Here is a 14,337-nt window from a genome sequence, read left to right as displayed (position 1 = left end):
ACAAAGTACCGTGTGTATCGGGACCCAGGGGAAGGAGCAGTGACACCAGGGTAGACTGAACCAGACCTATGTGCTAGTGTTGGAGGGTCTCCTGCAGAGGCAGGGGGTGAGGGCTGTGGCTCACCGTGGGGACAAGGACACTGACAGCAGAAGTTCTGGGAAGTCCTCCTTGGCGTGAGCCCCCCCCCGAGTCTGTCATTAGCCCCACCAAAGAGCCCAGTTAGGCTCCAGTGTTGGGTTGCCTCAGGCCAAACAACAAACAGGGAGGGAACCCAGACCCACCCATCAACAGTCTAGTGGATTAAGTTTTACTGAGCTCTGCCCACCAGAGCAACAGTCAGCTCTACCCACCACCAGTCTGTCCCATCAAGCCGCTTAGATAGCCTCATCCATCAGAGGGCAGAGAGCAGAAGCAAGAAGAACTACAATCCTGCAGCCTGTGGAACAAAAACCACATTCACAGAAAGTTAGACAAGATGAAAAGGCAGAGGGCTATGTACCAGATGAAGGAACAAGATAAAACCCCAGAAAAACAACTAAATGAAGTGGAGATAGGAAACCTTCCAGAAAAAGAATTCAGAATAATGAGAGTGAAGATGATCCAGGACCTCGGAAAAACAATGGAGGCAAAGATCAAGAAGATGCAAGAAATGTTTAACAAAGACCTAGAAGAATTAAAGAACAAACAAACAGAGATGAACAATACAATAACTGAAATGAAAACTACACTACAAGGAATCAATAGCAGAATAACTGAGGCAGAAGAATGGATAAGTGACCTGGAAGACAGAATGGTGGAATTCACTGCTGCGGCATAGAATAAAGAAAAAAGAATGAAAAGAAATGCAGACAGCCTAAGAGACCTCTGAGACAACATTAAATGCAACAACATTCGCATTATAGGGGTCCCAGAAGGAGAAGAGAGAGAGAAAGAACCAGAGAAAATATTTGAAGAGATTATAGTTGAAAACTTCCCTAACATGGGAAAGGAAATAGCCACCCAAGTCCTGGAAGCACAGCGAGCCCCAAACAGGATAAACCCAAGAAGAAACACACTGAGACACACAGGAATCAAATTGGCAAAAATTAAAAACAAAGAAAAATTATTGAAAGCAGCAAGGGAAAAATGAAAAATAACATACAAGGGAATTCCCATAAGGTTAACAGCTAATTTCTCAGCAGAAACGCTACAAGCCAGAAGGGAGTGGCATGATATACTTAAAGTGATGAAAGGGAAGAAACTACAACCAAGATTACTCTACCTCGCAAGGATTTCATTCAGATTCGATGGAGAAATCAAAAGCTTTACAGACAAGCAAAAGCTAAGAGAATTCAGCACCACCAAACCAGTTCTACAACAAATGCTAAAGGAACTTCTCTAAGTGGGAAACACAAGACAAGAAAAGGATCTACAAAAATAAACCCAAAACAATTAAGAAAATGGTCATAGTGACATACATATCAATAATTACCTTAAACGTTAATGGATTAAATGCTCCAACCAAAAGACACAGGCTTGCTGGATGGAGTCAAAAACTAGACCTATATATATGCTGTCTACAAGAGACCCACTTCAGACCTAGGGACACATACAGACTGAAAGTGAAAGGATGGAAAAAGATATTCTATGCAAATGGAAATTAAAAGAAAGCTGGAATAGCAAAACTCATATCAGATAAAATAGACTTTAAAATAAAGAATGTTACAAGAGATAAGGAAGGACACTACATAATGATCAAGGGATCAATCCAAGAAGAAGATATAACAATTATAAATATATATGCACCCAACATAGGAGGACCTCAATACATAAGGCAACTGCTAATAGCTATAAAAGAGGAAATCGACAGTAACAAATAATAGTGGGGAACTTTAACACCTCACTTACTCCAATGGACAGATCATCCAAAATGAAAATAAATAGGGAAACAGAAGCTTTAAATGACACAATAGACCAGATAGATTTAATTGATATTTTTACTACATTCCATCCAAAACCAGCAGATTACACTTTCTTCTCAAGTGCGCACGAACATTCTCCAGGATATATCACATCTTGGGTCACAAATCAAGCCTTAGTAAACTTAAGAAAATTGAAATCAGATCAAGCATCTTACCTGAACATAATGCTATGAGATTAGAAATGAATTACAGGGAAAAAAACATAAAAACCACAAACACATGGAGGGTAAACAATACATTACTAAATAACCAAGAGATCACTGAAGAAATCAAAGAGGAAATCAAAAAATACCTGGAGACAAATGATCATGAAAACACGACAATCCAAAACCTATGGGATGCAGCAAAAGCAGTTCTAAGAGGGAAGTTTATAGCTATACAAGCCTACCTCAAGAAACGAGAAAAATTTCAAATAAACCATCTAACCTTACACCTAACGGAACTAGAGAAAGAAGAACAAAGAAAACCCAAAGTTAGCAGAAGGAAAGAAATCATAAAGATCAGAGCAGAAATAAATGAAATAGAAACAAAGAAAACAATAGCAAAGATCAATAAAACTAAAAGTGGTTCGTTGAGAAGATAAACAAAATTGATAAACCATTAGCCAGACTCATCAAGAAAAAGAGGGAGAGGACTCAAATCAGTAAAATTAGAAATGAAGAAGGAGAAGTTACAACAAACACCACAGAAATACAAAGCATCCTAAGAGACTACTACAAGCAACTCTATGCCAATAAAATGGACAACCTGGAAGAAATGGACAAATTCTTAGAAAGGTATAACCTTCCAAGACTGAATCAGGAAAAAACAGAAAATATGAACAGACCAATCACAAGTAATGAAATTTAAACTGTGATTAAAAATCTTCCAACAAACAAAAGCCCAGGACCAGATGGCTTCACAGGTGAATTCTATCATACATTTAGAGAAGAGCTAACACCCATCCTTCTCAAACTCTTCCAAAATATATCAGAGGGAGGAACACTCCCAAACTCATTCTATAAGGCCACCATCACCCTGAAACCAAAACGAGACAAAGATACTACAAGAAAAAGAAAATTACAGACCAATATCACTGATGAATATAGATGCAAAAATCCTCAACAAAATAGTAGCAAACAGAATCCAACAACACATTAAAAGGATCATACACCATGATCAAGTGGGATTTATCCCAGGGATGCAAGGATTCTTCAATATATACAAATCAATCAATGTGATACACCATATTAACAAACTGAAGAAGAAAAACCATATGATCATCTCAATAGGTGCAGAAAAAGCTTTTGACAAAATTCAACACCAATTTATGATAAAAACCCTCCAGAAAGTAGGCATAGAGGGAACTTACCTCAACATAATAAAGAACATATATGACAAACCCACAGCAAACATCATTCTCAATGGTGAAAAACTGAAAGCACTTCCTCTAAGATCAGGAACAAGACAAGGATGCCCACTCTCACCAGTATTATTCAACATAGTTTTGGAAGTCCTAGCCATGACAATCAGAGAAGAAAAAGAAATAAAAGGAATACAAATTGGATAAGAAGAAGTAAAACTGTCACTGTTTGCAGATGACATGATCCTGTACATAGAGAATCCTCAAAATGCCATCATAAAACTACTAGAGCTAATTAATGAATTTGGTAAAGTTGCAGGATACAAAATTAATGCACAGTAATCTTTTGCAATCCTATACACTAATGATGAAAAATATGAAAGAGAAATTATGGAAACACTCCCATTTACCACTGCAACAAAAAGAATAAAATACCTAGGAATAAACCTACCTAGGGAAAGAAAAGATCTGTATGCAGAAAACTATAAAACACTGATGAAAGAAACTGAAAATGATACCAACAGATGGAGAGATATACCATGTTCTTGGATTGGAAGGATCAGTATTGTGAAAATGACTATACTACTCAAAGCAATCTAAAGATTCAATGGAATCCCTATCAAATTACCAATGGCATTTTTTTACAGAACTAGAACAAATCATCTTAAAATTTGTATGGAAACACAAAAGACCCTGAATAGCCAAAGCAGTCTTGAGGGAAAAAAAGGGAGCTGGAGGAATCAGACTCCCTGACTTCAGACTATACTACGAAGTTACAGCAATCAAGACAATACAGTGCTGGCACAAAAACAGAAACATAGATCAATGGAACAAGATAGAAAGCCCAGAGATAAACCCATGCACCTATGGTCAACTAATCTATGACAAAGGAGGCAAAGATATACAATGGAGAAAAGACAGTCTCTTCAATAAGTGGTGCTGGGTAAACTGGACAGCTACATGTAAAAGAATGAAATTAGAACACTCCCTAACACCATACACAAAAATAAACTCAAAATGGATTCGATACCTAAATGTAAGACCAGACACTATAAAACTCTTAGAGGAAAACATAGGAAGAACACTCTTTGACATAAATCACAGCAAGATCTTTTTTGATCCACCTCCTAGAGTAATGGAAATAAAAACAAAAATAAACAAATGGGACCTAGTGAAAGTTAGAAGCTTTTGTACAGCAAAGGAAACCACAAACAAGATGAAAAGACAACCCTTAGAATGAGAGAAAATATTCGCAAGTGAATCAACGGACAAAGCACTAATCTCCGAAATATACAAACAGCTCATGCAGCTCAATATTAAAGAAACAAACAAACCAATCCAAAAATGGGCAGAAGACCTAAATAGACATTTCTCCAAAGAAGACATACAGATGGCCAAGAAGCACATGAAAAGCTGGTCAACATCACTAATTATTAGAGAAATGCAAATCAAAACTACAATGAGGTATCACCTCACACCAGTTAGAATGGGCATCATCAGAAAATCTACAAACAAATTCTGGAAAGGGTGTGGAGAAAAGGCAACCTTCTTGCACTCTTGTTGGGAATGTAAATTGATACAGCCACTATGGAGAACAGAATGGAGTTCCTTAAAAAACTAAAAATAGAATTACCATATGATCCAGCAATCCCACTACTGGGCATATACCCTGGGAAAACCATAATTCAAAAAGAAACATGCACCTCAGTGTTCACTGCAGCACTATTTACAATAGCCAGGTCATGGAAGCAACCTAAATGCCCATTGACAGACGAATGGATAAAGAAAATGTGGTACATATATACAATGGAATATTACTCAGCCATAAAAAGGAACGAGATTGAGTCATTTGTTGAGACGTGGATGGATCTAGAGACTGTCATAGAGAGTGAAGTAAGTCAGAAAGAGGAAAACAAATAGCATATGTTAACGCATGTATGTGGAACTAGAAAAATGGTACATGAACCGGTTTGCAGGGCAGAAGTTGAGACACAGATGTAGAGAACAAAGGTTTGGACACCAAGGGGGGAAAACCATGGTGGGCTGGGGTTGGTGGTGTGCTGAATTGGGAGATTGAGATTGACATGTATACACTGATGTGTATAAAACTGATGACTAATAAGAACCTGCAGTATAAAAAAACAAAAACAACTAATATTAAACTTTCTTTGGGTTATTTGCATGGAAACATGTTAACATAAATGTTTCAGACATTACATGAAATTTCTAAAAATCTTAAAACTAAATTGTAGTGATGCACAACTTTGTAAATTTACTAAAAAGCACTGAATTGTATAAACTAGATGAATTTTATGATATGTAAACTATAATTCAATAAAGCTGCTTTTGAAGATGCAAAAAAAAAAAAAAAAGAAACAACAGGGCTGGTACTGAAGTTCTTAGGGGGGAAAAGACACCTATTGAGAAGATCAAGTGATATGATGCCTAAAGGATTATTAAATAACAGTAACTTACAATCAATTTTGAGTCTTTTTTTTTTTTTTTTTGTGGTATGTGGGCCTCTCACTGTTGTGGCCTCTCCCGTTGCGGAGCACAGGCTCCGGACACGCAGGCTCAGCGGCCATGGCTCACGGGCCCACTCGCTCCGCGGCATGTGGGATCTTCCCGGACCGGGGCACGAACCCGTGTCCCCTGCATCGATAGGCGGACTCTCAACCACTGCGCCACCAGGGAAGCCCTTGAATCATTTTTATTGTCTTAGTTTAAATATTTTCCATTACCCTAGACTAAGATAAGGTCTGGCATACACACAAATGCTTGTGTTTTAGGAAACTCAAATAAAGTGACTTTTTTTTTTTTCCTACATCTTTACTGGTATGGAGCAAAGAGAAGACAGCAGTCCCAGGAACTAAGACATGAGTGTAACTGAATATTCAATAGAACCAGACATCAGGACCCAGAGAAACCATAAAAAAAAAAAAAAGGCCCTAGGAATGCACAGCAATCTAAGGAAAACACTAAAATACTGCACCCCTCCCCCACTTTACACATACAGAAACAGAATATAGATATGGGGGCTTGAGTCAAGTTTATTCAAATATCATGTAGATTTAAATGGTTGACTTCATTTAATATGGGTTTTTTATTCCAATGGGAAAGACTTCCTAAACCAATAAGCAGAAGTGCAGAGGTAAAAAGCATGATGCAAATTGTGGAGATCTACAGATACCTTGGTGTAGTTAGACCATAAATTCCAACCCCAGAGTAGTAAATGATGAGGCTAATTGGAGAGGAGAACCCGTTTCGTGGAGATGGAAAACTTTATATGGATTGAGAAGGAGCATGGATCACCCCATAGCAATAGAGAGCCTTAGAGCTGTAAGCAGGGAAGTGATATATCAGATTTATAACTTAGCAAACCATGAGACACTGCGGATAACACGGCTACGAAGGGGACAGGTATATAATATAATTTAAAAAGACCACTCATGAATCAGTTTAGTAACAGGATTAGCAGCCCTCTGGTTACCTAATAACTGAGCAGTTTCATTCAAAATTTTCTTTAGAGGCCTAGTATCCTTGCCAGTGTAAAGTACCAAGGAGCGAGGAACTGCTGCCTGGAAAAATGGAAACCCAGATTCAAGTCAGAAAAGACAGAACCACAGAATGATGACTTTGGTATTTTCTTTTAACTAATGAAAACATCAGAAATTGCTAATACCCCCAGTTTTCCAGGAAGAAAGAATTGGGGCTTTCCTGCCAGTTTTCTTCTCCCTTACTTTTTAAAAGAGAGTCTTTGGGCCACCATGTATGCTATAAATTCAGTATTTGAATAGTTATTTGTTTTAGTTTTATAAATTTTGTACAGAAATTGAATTTTCTTTGTAAAAATAATATTGCTGTAAATTGACAATTGAGAGAGCCAAAAAATTAAGATAAATAAAAAAGTAGTTCAGTGTATTCAAAAGACAGAAAGGAAAATCTCTCAACTATGATAAACTGGGGGGAAAGTCATAAACACATAAGAATATTGTGAATAAACTTAAACACAGAAGCACCTAAGATTACTTTTTAAAATTTCCTACCCAAAAGAGGGCTTTTACATCATGTTTTAAGAAATAAAGTAAACAAGAAGAGGAAATGTCCAATGGTTGAAAATCAAAAAGGCGGCAGATCTGTTTAAACACTATTTTTTTTCAATTTCTCGATCAGGGTAGCTAGAAAAAATTATTAAGAGGAAATTGCTTATTCTAATCCATGAACACAGGCTATCTTTCCATTTATTTGTGTCTTCTTCAATTTCTTTCAACAATGTTTTATAGTTTGCAGTGTACAGATCTTTTACTTCAATGGCTAAATCTACTCCTAAGTATTTTTTTGTGCTACTGCAAAGGGGATTGTTTTCTTAATTGCTTTTTCAGATAGTTCGTAGGTAGTGTATAGAAACATGAGTAATTTCTGTGTGATCTTGTATCCTGTAACTTTACTGAATTTGCGTATTGGTTCTCACAGTTTTTCAGTGGAGTCTTTAGGGTGCTCTACATATAAGATTATGTTAACTGTAAATAGAGACGATTTCACTTCTTCCTTTCTGATTTGAATGACTGTAATTTTGTTTCTTGCCTGATTGCTCCAGCCAGGACTTCTAGTACTACATTGAATAGAAGTGGTGAGAGGGGGCATCCTTGTCTTGTTCCTAATCTTAGAGAAAAAGCTTTCAGCTTTTCACCATTGAGTATGATGTTAGCTATGGTTTTGTTATATATGGACTTTATTACATTGAGGTACATTCCTTCTATATACCTGATAGTTTTCAATTTGTTGAGTTTTTATCATAAAAGAGTGTTGAGAATGTTTATCATGAAAGGGTACTGAATTTTGTCAAATGTTTCTTCTGCATCTCTTGAGATGATCATATGATTTTTATCCTTCATTATAGCCGAAGCAATCCTGAGCAAAAAGAACAATGCTGGAGTCATTGCACTATCTGATTTCAAAATACACTACAAAGCTATGGTAATCAACACAGCATGGTACTGGCATAAGAACAGACATATGGATCAATGGAAGTGAATAAAGATCCCAAAAATAAATCCACACATTTACAGTCAATTGATCTTTGACAATGGTGACAAGAACACAATGGGAAAAGGATAGTATCTTCAATAATAAATGGTGATGAGAAAACTGAATATCCATATTCAGAAAAATGAAATTGTATCCTTATCTCACACCATCTACAAAAATCAACTCAAAATGGATTAAAGACTTAAATATAAGACCTAAAACTGTAAAACTACTAGGAAAAAACATAGGAAAATAGCTTCTTGATACTGGCCTTGGCAATAATTTTTAGATATTACCCCAAAAGCACAGGCAACAAAAGTAAAATTAGACAAATTGTTTATACCAAACTTAAAAGCTCTTGCATATCAAAGGAAATAATCAAGAGAGTAAAGGAACAACCTATGGAATGGGAGAAAATATTTGCAAATCATTTATGTAATAAGGGGTCAATATCCAAAATATATAAGGAACTCAAACAACTCAATAGCAATAATAATAATAACCTGATTAAAAAAATGTGCCAAGACTGAATAAGCATTGTTCAAAAGAAAATGCACAAATGGCCAACAGGTGTATCAAAAGATGCTCAATATTAATAATCTTCAGGGAAATGCAAATCAAAACCACAGTGAGACATTACCTCACACCAGCGAGAATGTCTATTATCAAAAAGACAAGATATAAGTGTTGGTGAGGATATGGAAAAAAAGGAATCCTTGTGCACTGTTGGTAGGAATGTAAATTCGTTCAGCCATTATGGAAAACAGTATGGAGATTCCTCAACAAACTAAAAACAGAACTACCATATGATCCAGCAATCCCATTTGTGGGTGTATGTCCAAAGGAAATGAAATCAGTATCAGGAAGAAATATTTGCACTCCCATGTTCATTGTATCATGATTCACAATAGTCAAGATATGGAGAAAAACCTAAGTGTCCAATGAGGAATGAATGAATAAAGAAAATGTGACTATCTATCTATCTATCTATCTATCATAAACACAATATTTTTCAGTCTTAAAAAAGAAGGAAATTCTATATTTGTGACAACATGGATGAACCTGGATGACATAATGCTAAATGAAATAAGCCAGGCACAGAAAGACAAATACTGCATGATCCCACTTGTATGTGGAATCTTAAAAACTTGAACTCAGAGAAACAGAGATTAGAATGGTAGTTGTCAAGGACTGGGGGTATGGTGGGGTTTTAGTCCCCATTTAAAATGAGGAGATTTTAGTCAAATGGTACAAAATTTCAGTAGTATAGGATGAATAATTTCTGGAGATCTAATGTACAGCATATTGACTATAGTTAATAATACTATATAATATACTTGAAATTTGCTAAGAGCGTAGTTCTTACATGTTCTCACCACACACAAAAAAACTGATAACTGCATGAGGAGCTGATTATGTTAATTAGCTTAATTGTGGTAATCATTTCACAATGTATGTATACACATATGTATATACATCTATACATACATATATATACATACATATCACATTGTACACTGAAAATATATACAACTTCTATTTGTCAGTATCACCTCAATAAAGCCGGAAAAAAAAACTGAAGCTCAAGAATAGAAAAAAATATTCTAATAGAGGACCTAATAGTTTTACATTAGTTCAAGTGGGCCCAGAAAATTTGATTTTAAGGAAATAAAAGAATATTTAGAGGTGATCATGAAACAATCATGAGTAATGTTTATGTAACTGTGCCAGCTGCAAGTGTATGTATTTTTTCATTTATTTAATTATTTGGCTGCGTTGGATCTTCGTTGTGGCGCGTTGGCTTTCTCCCCGTTGCGGCGCGCGGGCTTCTCATTGCAGTGGCTCCTCTTGTTGCAGAGCACGGGCTCTAGGTGCGCAGGCTTCAGTAGTTGTGGCACACGGGCTTAGTTGCTCCACAGCATGTGAGATCTTCCCAGACCAGGGATTAAACCAGTGTCCCCTGCACTGGCAGGCGGATTCTTAACCACTGCACCACCAGGGAAGTCCCTGAAAATGGTTCTGACTGCAAGAAATACAATGCTCAAAGAAGGTGATTTATGAAATAAAGATGTTTAACAACTTTGCAGATAGGAAGTTTTAGGCCTGATGTCATAACTCAACAAAATTATTAATGTCCTAGGTTCTCACTGTTTTTCCATTTTGCCATCCTCAGCATATTAGCTTTTATTAAAATAAATGCTTGTCACTTCTTAGCTACATAATGAAAAGCACAACTCCAAGCTGTCATATCGCCACAGAACTTTGTTCAAGGTAGGAGTGTGTTTATCTTGCTCTCTTTATATCCATGGAGCAAAATCCTTACCAGAGCCACCTTGACCCCAAGCAGATGTCTCCTTAAATATCTTCTTCTGTAACTCAATCACCTCATCATCTCTAAAAAAATCTGTGACAGAGTAAATGTGGTAACCAAGCTTCATTTAGATATTCATGCTTCATCCCCTGGGGAGTAGGGAAGGATGCACTTTCCTTGAGCATTTTAGCTCCTGAGAATATTGGGGTTCTATAAACAAATGAGGAAAGAGTATTAGGTAGGCCCAACAGTATCATTTTCCAGAGTATTCATGAAAGACAGATTTGTCAAAACACAAAGATAAACAGTGTGTGTTTTTTTTTCTTAATTCTTTTTGTAAAGTTTCATTAGGGAAAATTCAAACATATTAAAGCAAAGTGAATAAATAAACGAAACCACCCCCTGTACCAATCTATCAGCTTTGATAATTTTCTATATTCTGCCAGTTTTTTTTCACCTATACACTTATCTATTTTGTGGAAGTATTTAAAGGAAATCCAAAAACTGAACTGTTCCATCCTTAAATACTTATTTTTTTAATGACTATCAGATGAGGATGTTCAAGAAGTCTAACAAGACTTTTATCACATTAAAAACACATACTAAAGTATATAATTAAGGTTGTACAAAACTTCCTAATGGTCACAAAAATGCCTTTAACTTTTTATTTCAAAATAATTTTAGACCTACAGAAAAGTTGCAAAGATAGGACAGAAAAGTTCCTGTCTTTTATTCAGCTTCCCTTAATGTTAAAATCTTACATAACCATCATGCAATTATCAAAATTGAGAAATTAACATTAGTAAAATACTATGAACTGAACTTCAGACTTCATTCGGAATTCCTTAATTTTTCTACCTATTTCCATTTTCTGTTCCAGGATACCACATGCATTTATTTGTTACATCTCATTAGTCTCCTCTGATCTATGACATTTTATACAAGTTAGTATCTTCTTTTAGAACAAAAAAAGAGATTTTCTATAAAAGGCAGTATAACTTGAAAGATAGTTTGAACAACCCTATAATAAGATCATTATTTAAACTTGTTGCGGGCTTCCCTGGTGGCACTGTGGTTAAGAATCCACCTGCCAATGCAGGGGACACGGGTTCGAGCCCTGGTCTGGGAAGATCCCACATGCCGCGGAGCAACTAAGCCCGTGAGCCACAACTACTGAGCCTGCGCGTCTGCAGCCTGTGCTCCGCAACAAGAGAGGCCGCGATACTGAGAGACCCGCGCACCGCGATGAAGAGTGGTCCCCGCTTGCCACAGAGAAAGCCCTCGCACAGAAACGAAGACCCAACATAGCTAAAAATAAATTAATTAATAAACTTGTTGCAATCATTTACTTCTTATAATTTTATTCATTCCACAAATATTTATTGAACTATAATATAGTATCTTTCACATATTGGGGATACGGCAACAGACAGACAAAACTCCCTGCCCTCATGGAGCTTACATTCTAAGATCACTAGTAATAAAACCCTAAACTAAAATAAATGTGTGCATATTTGGGGACAGCAAGGAATCAAAGAACCAAGAAAAGTCATTCTATACCATAGAGATTTTCAGATGAGAAGAATCCTTGCATAACTGGAAAGGTGGAAGTAACTCAAGTGAGTATAAAGCTGATGGATATCTGGTGATCCACAGGAAAAATGAAGGAACTCCTTGAAAACAGCCCCAATTTATGAAATGACCTCTGCATCTTTTTTTTTTTTCTGCATCTTTATTAAGATAAGAATTTTATATGACTGTACTACATTTAAAGTCAACCTAGAGGTGTCTCCCAAAATGAAAACACGGTTTACTAGTTTCCATTGCCAAAACTCCAAACCTTAAATCCCAGAGCAATTTCCCCTTTTTATTTTAATCAATAACTTGGATGGTAAGATAGACTGTATTACTGTTCAACAATATCTGGTGCCCCTTCCTGGGGAAAGATTATACTTCCTTGCATCCTTTAAAATAAACTTGACCAGTGGCTTTGGCTAATAAAATGTGAGCAGAAGTAACATGAGCCACTTTGTAGGTAGAAACATTAAGGAAGATTTTAAAAGTTAAGAGCATCTCACTTTTTTTTTTTCTTTTAAGCTTGCAATGTTTATCTTTATTTTGTTCTTTATATTTTGAAAGTGAAAAGAAATAGTATTGAGTCAATTTCTTTTTGCTTTTTTAAATATTTGTTCTATGTATTTACAAGCCTTAAAGTTGCTCTAAAGTCTTCTTCTTTCTTTTTAACAGAGTCAGCAGGTATGTTCTAGATACTGCTCTGGCACCCTGGGTCCCAGAGTATGGACCACAAAGATGTAGGAGAATGGGTTCATCTCTCCATTTACTTAGGTCTTTGATACACCTCAGAAATATTGGGGGGAGTTTTTAGTGTGCATGTGATTAATAAGCTTATCCACTATATTTGCTTTTTTGTAGAGTCCTTATGATATATTTTTTAACACAGAAGATCATGACTCCTGTTAACAGAGATGGCTTTACTTCTTCCTTTCCAAATAGGATGACTTCTATATCTTTTCCTTGCCCTATTTTATTCTAAGATGGCATGCAGAAGAATGAAATTGAACATTTCACACCACATATAAAAATCAACACAAAATGGATAAAAGACTTAAACCTAAGATCTGAAATTGTAAAACTGCTAGAAGAAAACATAGGGGAAAATCTTCTTTACATTGGTCTGGGCCAATATGGATATGGCCCTTTTTGGATATGAACCCAACAGCATTAAACAATACAATGTTTAATGAAGTGGTAAGAGCAGATATCATCACCTTGCTTCTGATTATAAGGAGAAAGGGTGCATTTTTTAACCAAATATAATTTAAAATTTCTGTATTTTTCTTTGAATTTAGATCAGTTTTGGTTTCATGTATTTTGAAGCTGTGTTATTAGGTGAATACATATTTAGGAGTTCTATATCCTTTTCATTAATTGACCCCTTTATCAGTATGAAATGTCTATTCCTTGTTATAAAGCTTACTTTATCTGACACTAATATAGCCATTCTGGCTATCTTTTGATTAGTCTTACGTGACATATCATTTTCCATTATTTTTCCTTTAATATATTAGTGTATTTACATTTAGAGTGGTTTTCTTGTAGCTGGTTGGAACTTGCTTTTATATCCAATCTGACAATGAATAACGGAGGGCATTTCAGACTACTAGTTGCCCCACATCTACAATGTTTTTCCCTTTTCCACAGTGAACTAATAAAGGTTACCAAAAAATGGGTTTGCTGAGTAGCTAGCCAGTCTCTGCCACACTTAATAACAGAGATCTAGGCAGGTTATGGCCATGCAGATAAGAATTACATTTCCCAGTTTCCATGAAACTAGGGGTGACCATATGAGAACGTTCAGACTAATGTGAACAAAAGTAATGGGAAAAATGTCCTGTTATCATCATTTGAAAGATAGAGAGCTTATCCTCATCTTTGCTCCTTCTCCTTCAGATAAGCTGAAATGTGTTCACAGCAGTGGCACAGGTTTAACCATACAGATGGGGGAAACATCCAAGAAGAGAGCAACAGGAACACAAACAGGAACCCCAGTCCTTAAATGACGTAGGGGGAGCAGAGCTACTTTCCTGCCCTAGACTGCCACCCACCTCTACACTATTAGTGAAAGGGGACTAATACTCAACATCAGTATTGCCTGAGGCACTGCATTTTTCTC

This window comes from Delphinus delphis, chromosome 17 (assembly GCF_949987515.2).
Source record: "Delphinus delphis chromosome 17, mDelDel1.2, whole genome shotgun sequence".
Lineage (NCBI taxonomy): Eukaryota > Metazoa > Chordata > Mammalia > Artiodactyla > Delphinidae > Delphinus > Delphinus delphis.
This window is presented reverse-complemented; position numbering follows the sequence as displayed.